Below are 18,296 nucleotides of genomic sequence, written 5' to 3'. Positions count from 1 at the left end.
GTGGTGTCGTATTCAGATAGACATATACATCAGTGGTGTCGTATTCAGATAGAAATGTACATCAGTGGAGTCGTATTCAGATAGACATGTACATCAGTGGTGTCGTATTCAGATAGACATGTACATCAGTGGTGTCGTATTCAGATAGAAATGTACATCAGTGGGGTCGTATTCAGATAGAAATGTACATCAGTGGTGTCGTATTTAGATAGAAATGTACATCAGTGGAGTCGTATTCAGATAGACATGTACATCATTGGTGTCGTATTCAGATAGAAATGTACATCAGTGGTGTCGTATTCAGATAGAAATGTACATCAGTGGGGTCGTATTCAGATAGAAATGTACATCAGTGGTGTCGTATTTAGATAGAAATGTACATCAGTGGAGTCGTATTCAGATAGACGTATACATAAGTGGTGTCGTATTCAGATAGACATGTACATCAGTGGAATCGTATTCAGATAGAAATGTACATCAGTGGTGTCGTATTCAGATAGAAATATACATCAGTGGGGTCGTATTTGGATAGAAATGTACATCAGTGGTGTCGTATTCAGATAGACATGTACATCAGTGGTGTCGTATTCAGATAGACATGTACATCAGTGGAGTCGTATTCAGATAGACATGTACATCAGTGGTGTCGTATTCAGATAGACATGTACATCAGTGGAGTCGTATTCAGATAGAAATGTACATCAGTGGGGTCGTATTCAGATATAAATGTACATCAGTGGTGTCGTATGCAGATAGAAATGTACATCAGTGGTGTCGTATTCAGATAGAAATGTACATCAGTGGAATCGTTTACAGATAGAATTGTACATCAGTGGTGTCGTATTCAGATAGAAATGTACAACAGTGGGGTCGTATTCAGATAGAAATGTACATCAGTGGGGTCGTATTCAGATAGAACTGAACAACAGTGGAATCGTTTACAGATAGAAATGTACATCAGAGGGGTCGTATTCAGATAGAAATGTACATCAGTGATGTCGTATTCAGATAGAAATGTACATCAGTGGGGTCGTATTCAGATAGACATGTACATCAGTGGTGTCGTATTCAGATAGACATGTTCATCAGTGGAGTCGTATTCAGATAGAAATGTACATCAGTGGTGTCGTATTCAGATAGAAATGTACATCAGTGGTGTCGTATTCAGATAGAAATGTACATCAGAGGGGTCGTATTCAGATAGAAATGTACATCAGTGGGGTCGTATTGAAATAGAAATGTACATCTGTGGTGTCGTATTCAGATAGAAATGTTCATCAGTGGGGTCGTGTTCAGATAGAAATGTACATCAGTGGAGTGAGTCGTATTCAGATAGAAGTGTACATCAGTGGGGTCGTATTCAGATATGAATGTACATCAGTGAGGTCGTATTCAGATAGACATGTACGTCAGTTGGGTCGTATTTAGATAGAAATATACATCAGTGGTGTCGTATTTAGATAGAAATGTACATCAGTGGGGTCGTATTTAGATAGAAATGTACATCAGTGGTGTCGTATTCAGATAGAAATGTACATCAGTGGGGTCGTATTCAGATAGAAATGTACATCAGTGGAGTGAGTCGTATTCAGATAGAAGTGTACATCAGTGGGGTCGTATTCAGATATGAATGTACATCAGTGAGGTCGTATTCAGATAGACATGTACGTCAGTTGGGTCGTATTTAGATAGAAATATACATCAGTGGTGTCGTATTTAGATAGAAATGTACATCAGTGGGGTCGTATTTAGATAGAAATGTACATTAGTGGGGTCGTATTTAGATAGAAATGTACATCAGTGGGGTCGTATTCAGATAGAAATGTACATCAGTGGGGTCGTATTTAGATAGAAATGTACATCAGTGGGGTCATATTCAGATAGAAATGTACATCAGTGGTGTCGTATTTAGATAGAAATGTACATCAGTTGGGTCGTATTCAGATAGATATATACATCAGTGGGGTCGTATTCAGATAGAAATGTACATCAGATGGGTTGTATTCAGATAGAAATGTACATCAGTGGGGTCGTATTTAGATATAAATGTACATCAGTGGTGTCGTATTCAATGACCAACTAAGATTGAACCAAAATTTAAAACTCTAAATACTTTGATCGACCTGTCAATATTGAAAACTGGGCTTGAACTGGATATTAAACTTGTAACTGTACGTTTTGTTTTTTCTGCAGATCGTGTCTGATACGGTTTCCAATTTGCCCCTAGCAATATGTGCCAAATTTTAACCAACATTGACTTGTGTGTAACCTTTGTCTACTGGGAACGGCGGTTACACGTGTTGTCATATGCCAAATGATATTTATGGTGTATGGATGTTAGTTTTGATTTTTTTTCCGCTCAGATCCCTGTATCCGTGTAGGGAGATGAGTGAGGGTTTACGGAGACAATGATGGCGGGCAGATTATTTGTTCATGACGAAGAAGCCGGGAATACACTTCTTTCAGGCTGCGAGAAATGACAACATAACATAAGCGTAAGTATTTTGACCTTAGTGGATCACGGCTATAATATTTCAGAAAGGTTTTTAGATCACTGATTGTGTATTGACGGAACTTCGACTAAGAAATATGAAATAGGTTTATCATAAAACGCTTTATAAATACGAAGTGCTCTGTTTGCCGCTGACCGTCGGCTATCGTTTATCTTCAACATTGTATCGCCATATTTCTATGCTGTTATTTTCATGATCGAAGAAAGTGCAACATCAAGGCTAATTAGTTTCATTTCAGTACAATTGTTTAGATGATTTAAAATTTGCCATTTTTAGTCTTTCAAAAACAAATTATTAGTTCTGAATTGGATTGAAATCAAACAAGACACTAACAGATATGGACTAACGGGATTATGAAAATAAGTCGAATTGTATCTTTATAACATCCTGGCCATGCTTCATAAATTTTATTTATTATGTTTACATTATTAAATTCTAAGTCAAGTTTAAATATGAATCATGTCGATGAAGAGTTTTTCACTGAATCATTCATTAGGTGACTTCAAATTAATTGCTAGATTTTCATCCCCACGCGCCCTCTTGTTTGACCGCAGCCCCTGAAATAGTATTGGCTCAAATAATAATGTTGAACTGGGGTCTGTATTGCGTATCGGTCCAGTACTGTCCGCAAATTGCGTTTATTCATACCAGCCGGTGTGCATAAACACATCAACATGTAAAAAAGGAGAATGGCTACAATGGTGTTTTTGTTTTGTCTAGAAAATCTTGTATATGGCTCCTTATACAATAATAAAGAAAAAGAACATTTATTCAACGGCGAAATAGTCATTTTAAAAAAATGGATGAAAATCTAACAATTAATTTATATTGGCCTTAAGTACCTATAACACTTGGTTATACTATATCCTCTATCATTTTCGCATGAATTAGTAAAAATGTTTTTGTGGGCATTTTCAAGCTAAAACGTAGATCACACGTGAAAACGTTAACATTGTTACTGTGTACATCTTAAAGCTGAACTCTCACAGATGGAGCGTTTTGACTACTTTTTTTATTTTTTGTCTTGGAATGAGCCAACTTTTGCGTAAATGTCTGGAAACCAGCGATACAAATTGGTGGCAAAAGTTCAGATGACAGTTTTTCAAAATTACCTTCGAGAATAGATGTTTTATGGCTATAGGCGTTACTAACGCTTTAAGAAAAATAGAAATTCGACAGTTTCCCAAACGATTTGGATCTGTTCTACTACGTCTTTTCTCGTTTAAATGAATTGAAGGCTTTGGCACCAACACCGGCTTATTCTGAAACAAGAGCTAGGAAAATGTCAAAACTGTCAATCTGTGAGAGTGCAGCTTTAATCACATTTAATTTGCGTTTTGTCGTTTGAAAAAAAATGACACTCTGCTGATATATATGATGCCTGCGTATTCTACAAAGAAACAATACGATATTGATTAAAACTATAAAAGGTTTCAAACTTAAGTTATGTTTGACAATTGATAATGTTTTGTAAATCATCAAGGTTTCGTGACTTTATGCTAAATACCTTTTCTGTATAATTCAGATGGCGCACTTGTTGGTTATATGATATATATATACCATGCTTGTATGTCATGGTAAACCAATGTAGGCCATGCATGTGGTTAAATGTTTAACATCCCCATAAATATAACCGTGGTTATATGTCTGATCCCATACTGACTCAAATGCCCCAACTGTTTGTAAATCATAATTAAGCTCCTTTAAGGAGATTGAAGGTAGTATGATACTATGATCTTATTAAGTCTTAGTACCGGCGTCAAATAAACGTGAAGATAGGCGTGAAGTGAAATAGCTGACTGCTTGATCGTATTGTTTGAATAAAAAATAATGATAATCGCTTCAGAGTGATAATTTTTGCATTAAAACATTAAATTCGTCATTGTTTTAGAAGGGAACGTGTAGAGAATTTCTCTGAATAGAAAACAATTTAAGGCCGCTATGTTGATGCATGAATAAAGTACTTTGATATATCATTGTTTTACAAGAAAACGCATTAAGAATTACTTTGAAATAGAGAAATGAAAAAGTCGTTAGGCCACTACGCCGGCAACGTCACGCCGCTAGGCCGCTAGGCCGCTAGGCCGCTAGGCTGCTAACTTCACGTCGTTTAGCCGCTAGGCCGCTATTTTCGCGCCGCCAGGCCGCTAACTTCACGTACATGTCGTCAAGGGAGATTAAGTTGTTGACACTTTCTTCAAAAGTCATTAACTTGACTAGATTAATCATGACTATATAACTTAACATAGTAAAACCTTGACATTTCATCCAGAAAAAGAAAATAAGTCGGTATCGGGTACTTGTTTTTATAATCGATTGTTCAAATTTCACTGTCGATTGTCGCCGATATAGGCCTCTCCAATTAATTGTGGATTATAATCGATCATCGACACAACACTAAATAATACATTATTTGTCCTAAACCATATTGTTCCATTTAAGGCGATGTTGTGCTGGGTGTCTGCATCCTCGACACTAGACTAGAAGAGTATCCGCGAAATCCGTCTGGGCGTAACACGTTGTTAATCATTGGAATTCACTAAAATAAACTGGAAGTTGCGTTTTGTGATCCTACAGAACCCGTGATACCAGTCCTGAATATGCGCGTCATGATCAGCGATGATGTTATACAGAAAATGCAGATGCGCATCATTTCAGGCCATGATGTGCTGGTAACCATCAGTAACCGCCACACCACACTGAAAATTGTGTGCAGTGATTCAAGAGAATACACGACATCAATCTGGGCGTTGCACATTGAAAATTATAGGAATACACTATATGAAACCGGACTTTGTGATACTGCAAAACCCGTGATACCAGAACCAGGAAATACGCGTCAAGATCAGCGATGGTGTGATACCATACCGGAAGATGCACGCGATTCTTCCAATAGGTACCGTATAAATGGCACACACACACACCACTTTTACGGACCGGAAGCTCCGTGTTGCGATGCATAAGCATCTGTGATAGCAAACCGGAAGTTCCCCAGAGGGAGCAGACCGAAACCATGATACCCGACCACAAACTCCATATTAAAATGCTGCATCAGCTATAATTCCAAGCCGGAAATTATGTATGGGGATGAAGCAGACGAGCCGTTGCAAGAGCAGACGTGCAGCAATATTTTATGGATTATGCTTGTGATTATCACTACATTGTTATACCATGATTTGGCTATAGCTCGCACTCTATTTGCAATGACACCTGTATTTTATAATATGTATATGTTTGTACAAATTTCATAATTTTATGTACGTTTGTGTCGGATGCGTATCATTGCAGACACGACCGGCCAATGTATATAACCATTGCAGTTTTAAAAAAATGCAAATATATCAATGAAGCGAAGAAGAAGTTTAAATTTAAGAAATACTCATTGTTACCACCTTTAAGATTTTACCTGTTATGTTGAAATGAACAGTAATATTTCTTCCCGAACTTCATACCAGTAACCTGGTTAATGCTTCGTATTGGAACTCTGAAACAGTGCTTACGGGCATTAAGTAAAGACCCAGTCGGAACACCTCGGACATTTTCAATCAAAACAACCTCGGATGTAGATGGCCGGTTTACAATTTCAGATATCTTTATATTTAAATACACTTCAATTAGAATGCGTAGTATTTTCAATCCAGCAGTTAAAAATAATTACTTTACTCACGGGAATTTTAATCATTTATGCAATACTAAACTTCATTAGCAATCAATTTAAATTTAGTAATTCAAAATACATGTTAAATACTAAAGTTTATTCATACTATTTTTTTTAATTTTTACGAACTACTTCTTCTGATGTTCCGGCAAACATCCGCGGTTGGATTAAGTGGAAAATGGCCGAGGTGATCCGAAAAGTTAAGATCAAGCTTAACGTTAAGCAAAATACTATTGATACCGCTAGAGTTCCGGTCCATCAGTTGATTAAACGGAACTGATAACCCGTTTAAAAACAATTATTCAATTTATTTACTTGCATCTTGAAAATATTCAGCTGATACAAAGACTGGATCCATAAATTTAATGGTCCGATAAGTAAATAAGAGAAGCCTATATTTTTCTTCTCATATAAATTATATGAAATATATCTTATGACGGACATAAAATCACTTACATTTTATATAGAAGTGAGGACGTCAAAAATATAAAACTAACACGAAACAATTGATGCATAGCATCAACGCGGCGCGATAAAAACAGAAGCAAAAACATGCATGATGATCACCAAACAAAATATGTTATTTACTTCAATGATAACATGTTAAGTATGCATATGTACGAAGAACAGTATTATTGATAATACTCAAACTATTGTATTTATTTTTGTGAACACACATGACTGTAAATTAAACGCGGGTAAAAAAGCTATACATAATGGGGGAATAATCTGAACTTTATTCTTTTGAAATTTGCAAAACAAATAATTAAGCGTACTGTTATTTTTCAAAACTCCCTATGTCGCTGCTCGCCACGGGAGATTACTGCGAGGAGATTGAAAAACATATACGAAATTGCTATAGTACCGTGTAACCTTCATCTATTCGGGGAAAAGTTGGTATTGAAAATTGTTATTTTCAAGTAAAAAAAATATTCAGGGCCGTTATCATTTAGGACTTCGTTATTAATTAAAGTATACCTTTTTTAAACACACCGTTCTTTAGATTTTATCATAAAATATGAACATATCAAAAGCATTTTTTTTGCAATTTATGAACTGGCCTCTAAGTTAAAGATACATTTTAGAACTATCAAAACATCTAGTCCCAGGCGCCGTAAAGATTGATACAACGTTTGTATTGCAAATAGAGTTATGCATATGCGGTTAAATAAAATCAATTTGGGAACATTGATGTCCAAGTGCCTAGAATTCAACTGAAATAAGATGGAGAAGTCGTTTTAAATAATAATCATTTTTGCCGGGTAGAAACATTTGGGCCTTTTTATCGTAGGATCGATTTCCCTTATTTTGGAATTTAATGATACAAATAATTTGACTGGACATTTTAATGAATATTTGTTTAAATTCCATTCATAACACTCATTTAACACTCGATTAAATTTCTTGATACCAGGCCAATGTAAACAAATTCCTAGATTTCCATCCACATTTTTAAAAAATTGGGCAGGGATGACTTATTTTCTTAAATGACTTTTTCACCGTTGAATATGTGTTCATGCTCTTTTTAAAAAAAAAAAAGGTACTATAAGCATATGTTTCTAGACTTACCACAAACAAGATTGTAACGGTTTTCCTTTTCTACATGTGAATGTTATACATCGACATCGTAAGTATGAATAAACCCCGTTTCATGACCGTACCGGACCGATACGCAAATACAGACTCTTGTTCAACATTTTTATAAGAGTCACTAAGATGTAAGGGGCGCTGGGAAAAAGAGGTGGCGGATGGGGATGAAAAATTAGCAATTAATTTATAGTCGCATTAAGATATATTGCCTTTCGCTTGTTGACCTTACGTTTACCAAATACTTAAAATACCATCATTTCGTACGAATTCCTCACAATTATATAAGCAACTATGTATTTGATATGCCGGAAATGCTTATTCCTAAGGATGTCTTTAGGGTTAACATATACATGTACAACCAATTACCTTACACCGTCACATCAAAGGCCATACTAAATAGATTATCTTACTGGTTTGCGTCATAATTTCAATAACATAAAATCAATATTGAACCGAACAATTCAGATGTAGGGAGCTAAGTCCAGTGTTTGCTGGGTGGTATTTGCTTAGAAGATTTCAACGCAAATTGTTGTCTAAGACTAAGTTTGTCAGAGAAAGGAGATAAACTTATAAATTGTTTGATTTCAACTGGAACGTGAATCTAAGTGTCCGTTTCATTTAACTACATACGAACACTTCGTAGATTACGATGTTTTACGAAGGTATATTAACCAAATATTTGTTTTTTGAGGAACTAAGAAAACGACAGCGTTTATGGTGGCGTACGAACATTGTAGGCTGAAACTCTGGCCGCCATCACACCAAAATTTGAGATGTGTGTAGCGGTGATTTTGTTTTAGCCACATAAGCTTTTCTTTATTTATACAGTTTTAACTATTTTAATTCCAATAACAGTTCACAGTAAATAGCCTGAGTAGTGAATAGTAAGTAATGAATTTATTTCCAGATGTTAACACTTTCTATGGATAATAATTCAACAATTTGTCACATTTCCAATTTTCATTTGATAGTCCGATGTTGCACAACTACGATGTTATAAACCTTTTAAAATATGTTTAACTCTCTTTGTTAACCCTTTTTAATTCAACTTGTTAACTCTTTTTAATTCAACTTTTGTTCTAAACGCACAACAAAGGCCTAATAAACTATGATTTTACCGCCAAAAACAAATATGAAATGCACGAGTATTGTAGCACAAATTCACCTGTGAAATGCGGTCAACGGTGCAAATGAAATGTTATAATTAAACGGTGCAACTGTTATATAGTAAAACCATATACAAATTAAAGCTCAAACATATGACCATATAACATCTGTATAATATAAGAAGCAATCTCAAAAGTATTGTATATTTAACTAGCTCATATTTTATTAAAGTAACAATCTGGTATTTCGCGATGTTCGAGACAATTTGTAATTTGCCATTTAGTTTGGCGTATTTGAACAAAACTAACTGCCACTTCACTAAAAAAACGATTACAAGTGAGTATATTCGCCTAACAACACTTGCGCTTGAAACTGAAATAATAACCAAACATCAAACTTAGATTATATAATCGATCTATTAACAGACTTTTATAAATATGATCGATATGTCAGTTTACTTGTATCAATCAATGATTTAAAAACCAACAACTTACTGTGCAATAATTTCCTTACTTGTAAAGCTGCATTCTCACAGATTGACAGGTTTGACAATCTTTTTTTGTCTCAGAGTCAGCAGTTTTTAATATCAGCGCTTGCAATTCAGTCACAATAAACAGATCTTCACTGTTTGAAAAACTGCCGTAAGAATCATTTTCCTTAAAGCGTTAGTAACGCGATAAAACATCTTAATTCTCTCATTTTAAAACAAACAAAAAATAACATAGTTGTCAAAACGGTAAATATGTGAGATTGCAGCTTTAAGACAACCTTAAAGCTTAGAAACGGTGGGTGGAGTTGCCTGGGGTGTAGCCATTATTATTATTTATTATACACACATCAGCTGCAAGATAAGCTCTGACCGGGTGACTTGGAGGACTGATTTGTACCGAACTACATTATATATTTTTTTCAATTACACTATCCATTCCGAGTGTGGAAAGAATAGGGATTGGTTTGGAAACTGTTCCCTTGCGAGTTTCGTGATCTATCTAAAAAAAACAAAAAACAATAATGTATCTATGAAATTGTATTTGACCACTGATCTATGAATTGTCATGATATGTGTATATATGCAAAATTATTGTATGCTCATGGGCCTATGACCTTTATGCATTTGAAATAAACTATGAAACTATGAAACTATCAAGTAGGCTAAGCGGCCTGTGTAAAACTCAAATACTATCAGATTGCAATTTAGTTCCTCTGAGCTACAAGCTGAGTTTAACTAAACTAGCTAAATTCGTATACTGTCTGACCTGTGTTATTGTATTCGTACTATGACTAACTTATGAAAAATATAAAAAAGTAATGGTTGCAAAAGTTGGTCATGTGTAAATCTTGAACCCCACGTTTGTTAAAACATTATTGGTATACTCAGTATAAATTGAGAAAATGTGATAGCTTTGTTAAAATAAAGGACAACATTGCAATCAAAGAAACTTAACGATATCCTATATTTTTATAATACAACAGATAGTCTATATATAACACGTGTATTTTTATATCCAATATTTGCACATGAATCCAATATGCTGGCAACTAGGCAGATCTGAGCTGTTGGAAAGTGTGGTCATGAAGATAGGTAACTTAATTTCATATCTATTAAGAAGCGACATAATTGGTAAAGCACACACTAGCGATTTTTTTAAATAATACATAACAAAATTGCAAATCGCGAGTCATGTATATATTCATTCATTCGGATTTTTTTTCAGATTTCTAGTATATTTCTTACTCCCAATATGACATCAACCTTCAAAGTTACAATGCTTAATAAAAAAATCGAAAACAACCACAATGTGGTTTGATGAAGGTAATAGTTTATAGTGTTGCTGTTTAAACGGAAATTCCTTTAAATGTTAAGATAACGTAAACCATTTATTAATTAATAAATTTTCACAACAAAAGTAAAAATTAAAGACATGCTATTGTTATAAATTTTGCTAGGCCTAAAAGTTAATGAAAATGATAGAAATAACAAGGGTCTTTAGCGAACTATCTGACTGATCACTGCCGGCTTGAATTACTCGGAATGTTGGCTGTAAATTATTAATTGTCATTATCTTATATATGCAAAAACAATCACGTTCTTTTATGGAGTTGAAAGACTGAACCAGGGCGATAGACACCATACACGAGGACACCTATACATTTTTCACCTTTGTTATGCCTATGATGATGATGCCTGTGATGATGATGCCTGTGATGATGATGATGATGATGCCTGTGATGATGATGATGATGATGATGATGATGATGATGATGATGATGATGATGATGATGATGATGATGATGATGATGATGACAACAACAGCAATGTGATGATGATGACGATGGTGGTGGTGGTGGTGATGGTGGTGGTGGTGACAAGACGACGATGACGACGACGACGATGATGATGATGACGATGACGATGATGATGATGATGATGATGATGATGATGATTGATGATGATGATGATGATGATGATGATGATGATGATGATGATGATGATAATGACGATGTTTTTTCTTATTGGCAGATGGATTTTGTCCAATTGGCACATGTTGAGGGGGGCAAATTGACGCTAGCGCCACAACCACAACCACATCGAAACCATCCGAATGTAGGGGCCGCACATTTAATCTTGCACAGCAATTTCGTATAGTTCTGTGTGGTGTAAAATTGGCATTGCAATCAGTCAACTTAAGTATCTGAGGTTTGAATCTGTTTTATAAACTGTATTTGAACGATATAAGTTGTGTTTTTGTAACAAAATTTAGGCAGAATACAAATGAGACAAAATTATGACAATTTGCAGACGATATTATGAACATTAATAAGGAGATCGCACTCACCCATTTTAAAAAATAAATATTTCTAGAACCTAGAAATTCCTCTTCTTATATTCTTACCTGTTTTTTTATTAGAATTGTTTCCTAATGCGTTTGTAAACGTGCAGTATGGTTGTTTGTTTTCTTTTCAAGCATTGTTTTGTCTGATTTAAATTAAGAAAAAGACATAAATTCTGAGAAATTTGAAACAAACATTTGCATCTTTACAACATGACATAGGTTTAAATGTCCTTGAAAATAGGAATACATCTTTGTACACACAAAAACGTTGCATTATTTCAATTCAAGAAACGTTAAAAAAATACTTCATTTCATTTAGCATAACCTTTCGGTAATGCTTTCTTACCCATTCTGTAAATAGGACGATCCAACTGTAACCGGAAACCTTTTTTTAAATGACGTCACAATAACGGGGAAAGATCAACCACTTGAAATCACTTTTAATGTAAAATTGAAATACTTTTGGCAACAATACCTCGTATAAAATATAAAAACTTTCTAAAATGTTAATGTATATTTTACGGGACCTACTGACACAATACAAATAATAACAAGATAAATAGTTTTCATGCATATTGTTATGAGATGAATTCCGAAGATGTTGCGTTCATCGATTGATGACCGCAAATGCCGAACAGCAGTTCATTTAAGGAATAAAAGTTGAGGTGTAAATATTAAATTTTGATATGAAATATAATGTGTTTGCAAGAAATTTGACAAACATACTTTTAAGACAGTAACACATTCCGTTTACTTTGCATTTATACTGTGATACAACCAACCACTATTACTTCAACTCCTAAAATGTCCAATAGCAAAATATCGAAGAACGATTGCACAGATTGCACCACTGATTTGGATAAGTCCGGTCAATTTCATGTGATATGTTTGAGTATCGGTACTGTTTGAAATGTTCGAAAGAAAAGGCGTCAGCATTTGAAGAACTTTTGTGGGCACGTGAAAAACATTTGATTGAAAAAAGTAATAACCACAACTTACAACCATTTGAAAGTCAGCAACAAGATCTCAATTTTTCAACTTTGGAATATCGTCGTCAAAGATTTTATTTTTATAATTCTGTGTAAAAAGTTAAACGAAAAAGTAAACTTTGATTATTCAAAATTGTTCAATCTATCAAATGTCCCTCACGAAAAATGAATTTACACATATTGTTAAAGCCTGGAGCCAACAACTCATTCGCCTTAACCAATCTTCTCACAGAGTAGTTTACAACAATAGTCAGCAGGATTACTTTTTACCTAAATCCAAAATTTTCGAACAACTCGGCAAGGTGATTGTCAAAGCCGTCATAAAATTCAAATGGATATTCCATGGATGCCGGTGAACATTGATAGATTATTGTGTTTGTAATTACAGTTAAAACATTGCAGCATATGCTTTATATGGGTTTAATGCTCAAAACAAAAAACATGCTCTTTGAATATATTTGTGCTTCAGATAAACATAGGCCCACTCGACTAACCCCTGACCCTTACTCTTGGTTTGATTGTAATACAAAAGTATACGCGCAGTTTATAATTAAGTAAGCGGGTAATAATAACGTATAGTGGACACGCTGTCGCAACGTTCCCATACCATTTAAATCCGTTGTCAAATGTTAATTGAATTTAATTGAACATAACTTTCCAGTAAGACTGTCTTAGACCATACACCTGAAACACTGTGAAATATAAAAAAGTCAAGGGGATACCACACAGACGTCGAACGGGTGATGTGACCGCCAACAGTAACACCGCCAATTCCGGGTAGTCCACTTGTACAGCGTGAGGTCGTGTGTTCGATCCCGATCAGACGCATCAGCCAATTTGTGTTGTCTCTAACTAATTGGCCCCTACTGTGACACCAGTGCAATAAGCGGAAGATGCACAACAGGGGATTATCATGCCAAACATTCCTAAAACTAGGCCAATAAGATCAGACGAATTACCATACACAGTTCAACTCATGAATACAAAGACATTTTATGTTTTGAAACCATATCAGATATTTTTTCTCCCTATTCAGATAAGTTGATCCAAAATTTAACCATGCTAGCAATTCTAGTCTTGCCCACGGGCAAAGATAAAACAAGTACCCGTATGGAACTCCTTTTTCACGGTCATCACATTGTAATTACCTAATAGAAACCTTGCCTTGTGACAATATTTAGAATGTTTATTAATTATTCCTCGCTTCAAAAGTCACTATAAAGAGGTTTTCACGCACCCTTCACTCTCCCCAGAACTTTTTCAATACCTATTTGACTATTAACATAATCTGAATCGCTGCGCGCATGCATATGCATGACAACCACGAATTATCACATATCCGTACGCATTTATTTTCAGCACGCTCAAAAGAGTTCCAGCAAAAAATATTGTTTTACTTTATTTTGTGTAACTGAGGTGGGAGAAAAGGCAACTACCATAGCCGCTCGTGTAAGATAGGTTCATCGGTAAACATCGTTTCCGCAAAACACCCTACGCTCGGGTCGGGATGAACCTATCTTACACGAGTGGCCATCGAAGATACGTATAATCAGCAATAGATGGAAATGTTTAGTTTAAACATATGTATTTTACAACGATTGTGAAACAATTTTTTAACAACATTATATTAATCATTCTCGTTGGCACGATTTTACGCGAGAGTGTGGTCTTTTGTTGTGGGGGAAACCGGAGAACCCGGAGAAAACCCACTTGTCCGGCTTGGTGACCACAAACCAAACTCATATGCGCCCAAGCTGGGAATTGAAACTAGGTGAGAAGCGAGTGTGCTAACCACTGCGCTAACCGGACAATGGAAAGGTTAAACTAGATATTCAACATGATGTCATTATACATCACTTTTAAAATAAATGCTTATGTACTATGTCACACTAAGGTGTTGTCTTTTAATTGTTGAGAATCAACAAGTATCATTTTGAACTTAAAGTATCTAAGTAAATCGTTTTCTTTTAATATCAGGAAAACGTGTCATAATTTTACCAGATAATAGTCCACACAAAGAGAAATGTTTAATATACGACTTTAATAACAGGTTTTTAATGTTTCTTAATGGTTTAGATCAGCGACTTTAAAGTGCAATACGATATCAACTATGCATTTACTGGAAGTTTTTCTTTACCCGAAAGCAGTGAGATATCAGTTAGCAAATGCTATTTTGTACTTTAAAAAAAACGTTTAATTTTCCGTATACTCAGTTGCCACGCAACACTGGTTCTGGCTGTTCTTTGCACAAAATATACTAGAGGACATAGATTTTTGCTGTCATAAAAACGTTCGAGCAAGTACATGTATAAATACTAAAAATCAAAGCCATGACAACGGTTTGTCATATCTCTTTGTTAAATGAAGATGTGAAAACTCAAAAGAAACATTTTGTTAACACAAAAGAGTAATTGTTTAACGTTAGCGAAGTTTCTGGATGCTGAGGCGGTTTGTTGATTTTAACGTAATATCTCGTGTTAGAATAATTCTAGTTCCGTACATCGATAAACGTAAAAGCTAAATCATTTAGACCATTTATTTTGTTCTAGCAAAAACGAAGAAAATATAATATACAAATCATCATAAGGAAGAGAGATACCAATATCTCCCACCTCAGATAAGTAGATCCAAAAATTAACCGTACTAAAAATTCTTAAGTTGCCCGTTTGCAAAGATCAAAAAAGTACCCGTATTATTCCTTTTTAATGGACATCACATTGTAATTTCCTCCCTTGTTGAAGACTGTCGTCTGTAGCATCAAAGTGGCAATATTTAGAATGCTAATTAGTTTTATCTTGCTTCAAATGTCACCATTAAGTTTTCACGCACCTTTCAATAAATAATGCTTCACTCTCCTCCGAACTATTTAGTGACCGATTTCACTATAAACATAATCTTAATCACTGCGCACATGTCCATGACAACCACGAATTATCATATATCCATACGCTGCTCGTGTAAATTTCATCCCAACCCTCGCGAATGAGCACAGGCATGAATGGACGACGGCAAGTTTGGCTTACATCATTATTTGGGTTAAAGATGTATATAAGCTAACGTCGGTCATTTAATTTCAATTAACAACTTTGATACGAACATTTTGTTTGTACTAAAACAAATCCGTTTCACACTGAGATCAAATTCTGCTCAATATTGAAAAAGATTTGTGTATGCTGAGTGGAAAGGATATAAAACTGTGACCGTTTTGGATGTAAACGATGTCACTCGATCGTTACAAATGAGATTAAGGTTGTCCAGTTGCCACAGTGGTTAGCACAGGTTTGATTTCCGATCTTAGCGTGTGTGCATTTGATTGGTGGTCTCCAAGCCAGACAAAAAACCTAGCACTCATGTTTAACCCATATCACAAGACCACCTTCTTCAAGGATATGGCAACAAAAATATATTTTACGGAATATTTGTATGGATGTTGAAAACATAATAATGGTATTGGTGGCCATCGTTAACTTTGGCAGCCATACTGAATAGATTTAGAGTGATTCCAAAACCTTTTAAACCATATGTAAATTTTCTGTATGTATACCAAGTTTCAAAACTGAACCCAATGTGCACATGTTTTTCACAATATAAACTGGTTTACTATTTTGTAATACTCAGTATTGGTTTAAACCAAGTGTTTTGCCGCTTTTTCAGCGATTATGTCAATAAAACAAGAGGTCCATTATCGCAGCGAACTTCTTACAAATATCATTCAATTTCTTCAAGTCTTGTTATATCTAAATTTAAATTGGAATTAAAATCACTTTTATTTCATATTACTTGTGACATTAAACACACTTTGAGTCATGATGTCGTCACGGCAGGTCAAGAGATAATGTTGCCAATAGGCAGACCTTCAAAAACTTTACCAAACGACTTTTACTATAAGGATTCAGCCTAGATGATGTTCAATTACCATGCACTCGGGATTATCGTTTTCTTTCAGAGAATGTTAAGTAGTGCGAATTGCTGCGCTGGGTGTTGGGCTGTTCACATCGTTCGGGCTAAAAGGAGCAGTCAACCGTTTTGTAAGATACTGTACTATGATCTTTGGAGATCAGCTGGAGGGGAATGGGGTGGAAGAGGAAACAAAAGATTGTGAAAGTTTATTGTCACTCAATAGTTGGAAGAACAATTCCACATATGTACCATTGAAACTGTAATGAGAACATTCTTGTATAAATGTTAGAAATAATGATACCGACAAACAAACTCACCTACTACAGTTTTTTTATGGAATGTCAAATATCTTTATTGACATATTTTATTTAAAATAATTGAAACTTAAAAACCTTATTTCATGATAATAATTCGAAAGGGCTTATCCTCTTTATATGCAATATTTCAATTTGGTACACCGACTTTCCACTGAATAATCAATTGTAAATTGCATAGGGAAAATGGAGGTGGCACATTTTGATGTATGTTGTATCCTCAGAATACAATACGTCATGAGATTTATGTCAGAATTATTACGTAATATAACATTACTACATCTAAAAGCCCTTAGAACTTTTGATCATCCATCGTACCAAAAGCAAGCTCACAGACTTTAACTGACGTCAATTAGTTTGTGAATGTACATGTATATAGTATGCGAATATGAGTATAGAATCGTTAAAGAGTTGTGGAATAAATTAAATACAATATATTTTTGTATGGGATCTCCACCTTTGTCGAAATAACAGAACTTTACGACTTGGCTCTCTGTTCATATCCATTTTATTATTATTATTTTGACTATTAAATTTAATAAGATATTATCTTATACTTTCAAGAACAAAAACATATACAATAAAAATATGCCTATGTTTTTTTTTATTATAAAGAATATAACTTGCAAAAAGGCGACCATACAATATTCTTGTAGACAAAGTATACTGTACCCCAATTTAATAATGGGAGACTTATGATATGAACGTGTTTTATAGAATGTAATGTGAAACACAATCATGTCATCGGCGTAACAAAAGAACACTGTACCCTTATTTGGTAAGGGCAGGTATATGAAATGAACTTGTATTTATTGTATGAAATCATTTCAATGACCTTATTTCGTTGTGCGCTTATTTAATTAAATCTCCCAATAAGGACACAGTTTTTATGCCAATTAAATATGTGTTTGTGGTAAAACAAAATCGGTTTAATCATTATTTATTTTAACATTTAACTTTTTTTAAATTCAATATGAAGACAGTTGGAGCAGAAACATTAAATAAACTATGGTAGTAGTACTTGCGCAGTAATACGTGAAATGGAAACATGTGAAACATGCACAAAACAAATAAACTTCAATAGAATGGAATAGGAGGCTTTGGAACTAATACTTTGTCTGGCTTGTGAAATAAATTATTGGAAAATTTGAAAAAAAATATAGTTGTGTTAGAAAGATAATCCAAAAACAAACAACAGACGTGATTATTTTCAAATTCATTTTAATTAAAATAGTAAACTCGACATTGTAAAAATGATTCTATTATTATTATTTTTTTTTAATTTTAAATTATTCATGTAAAATAGTCTGCATTGGAACTGATTAATAAGGCGCTTAATTATTTTAATCCTTCGTGATTTGATTTTGTTTCTTTATCTGATTAAATAAAAA

The sequence above is a fragment of the Mya arenaria genome, chromosome 10 (assembly GCF_026914265.1).
Source record: "Mya arenaria isolate MELC-2E11 chromosome 10, ASM2691426v1".
NCBI lineage: Eukaryota > Metazoa > Mollusca > Bivalvia > Myida > Myidae > Mya > Mya arenaria.
This window is presented reverse-complemented; position numbering follows the sequence as displayed.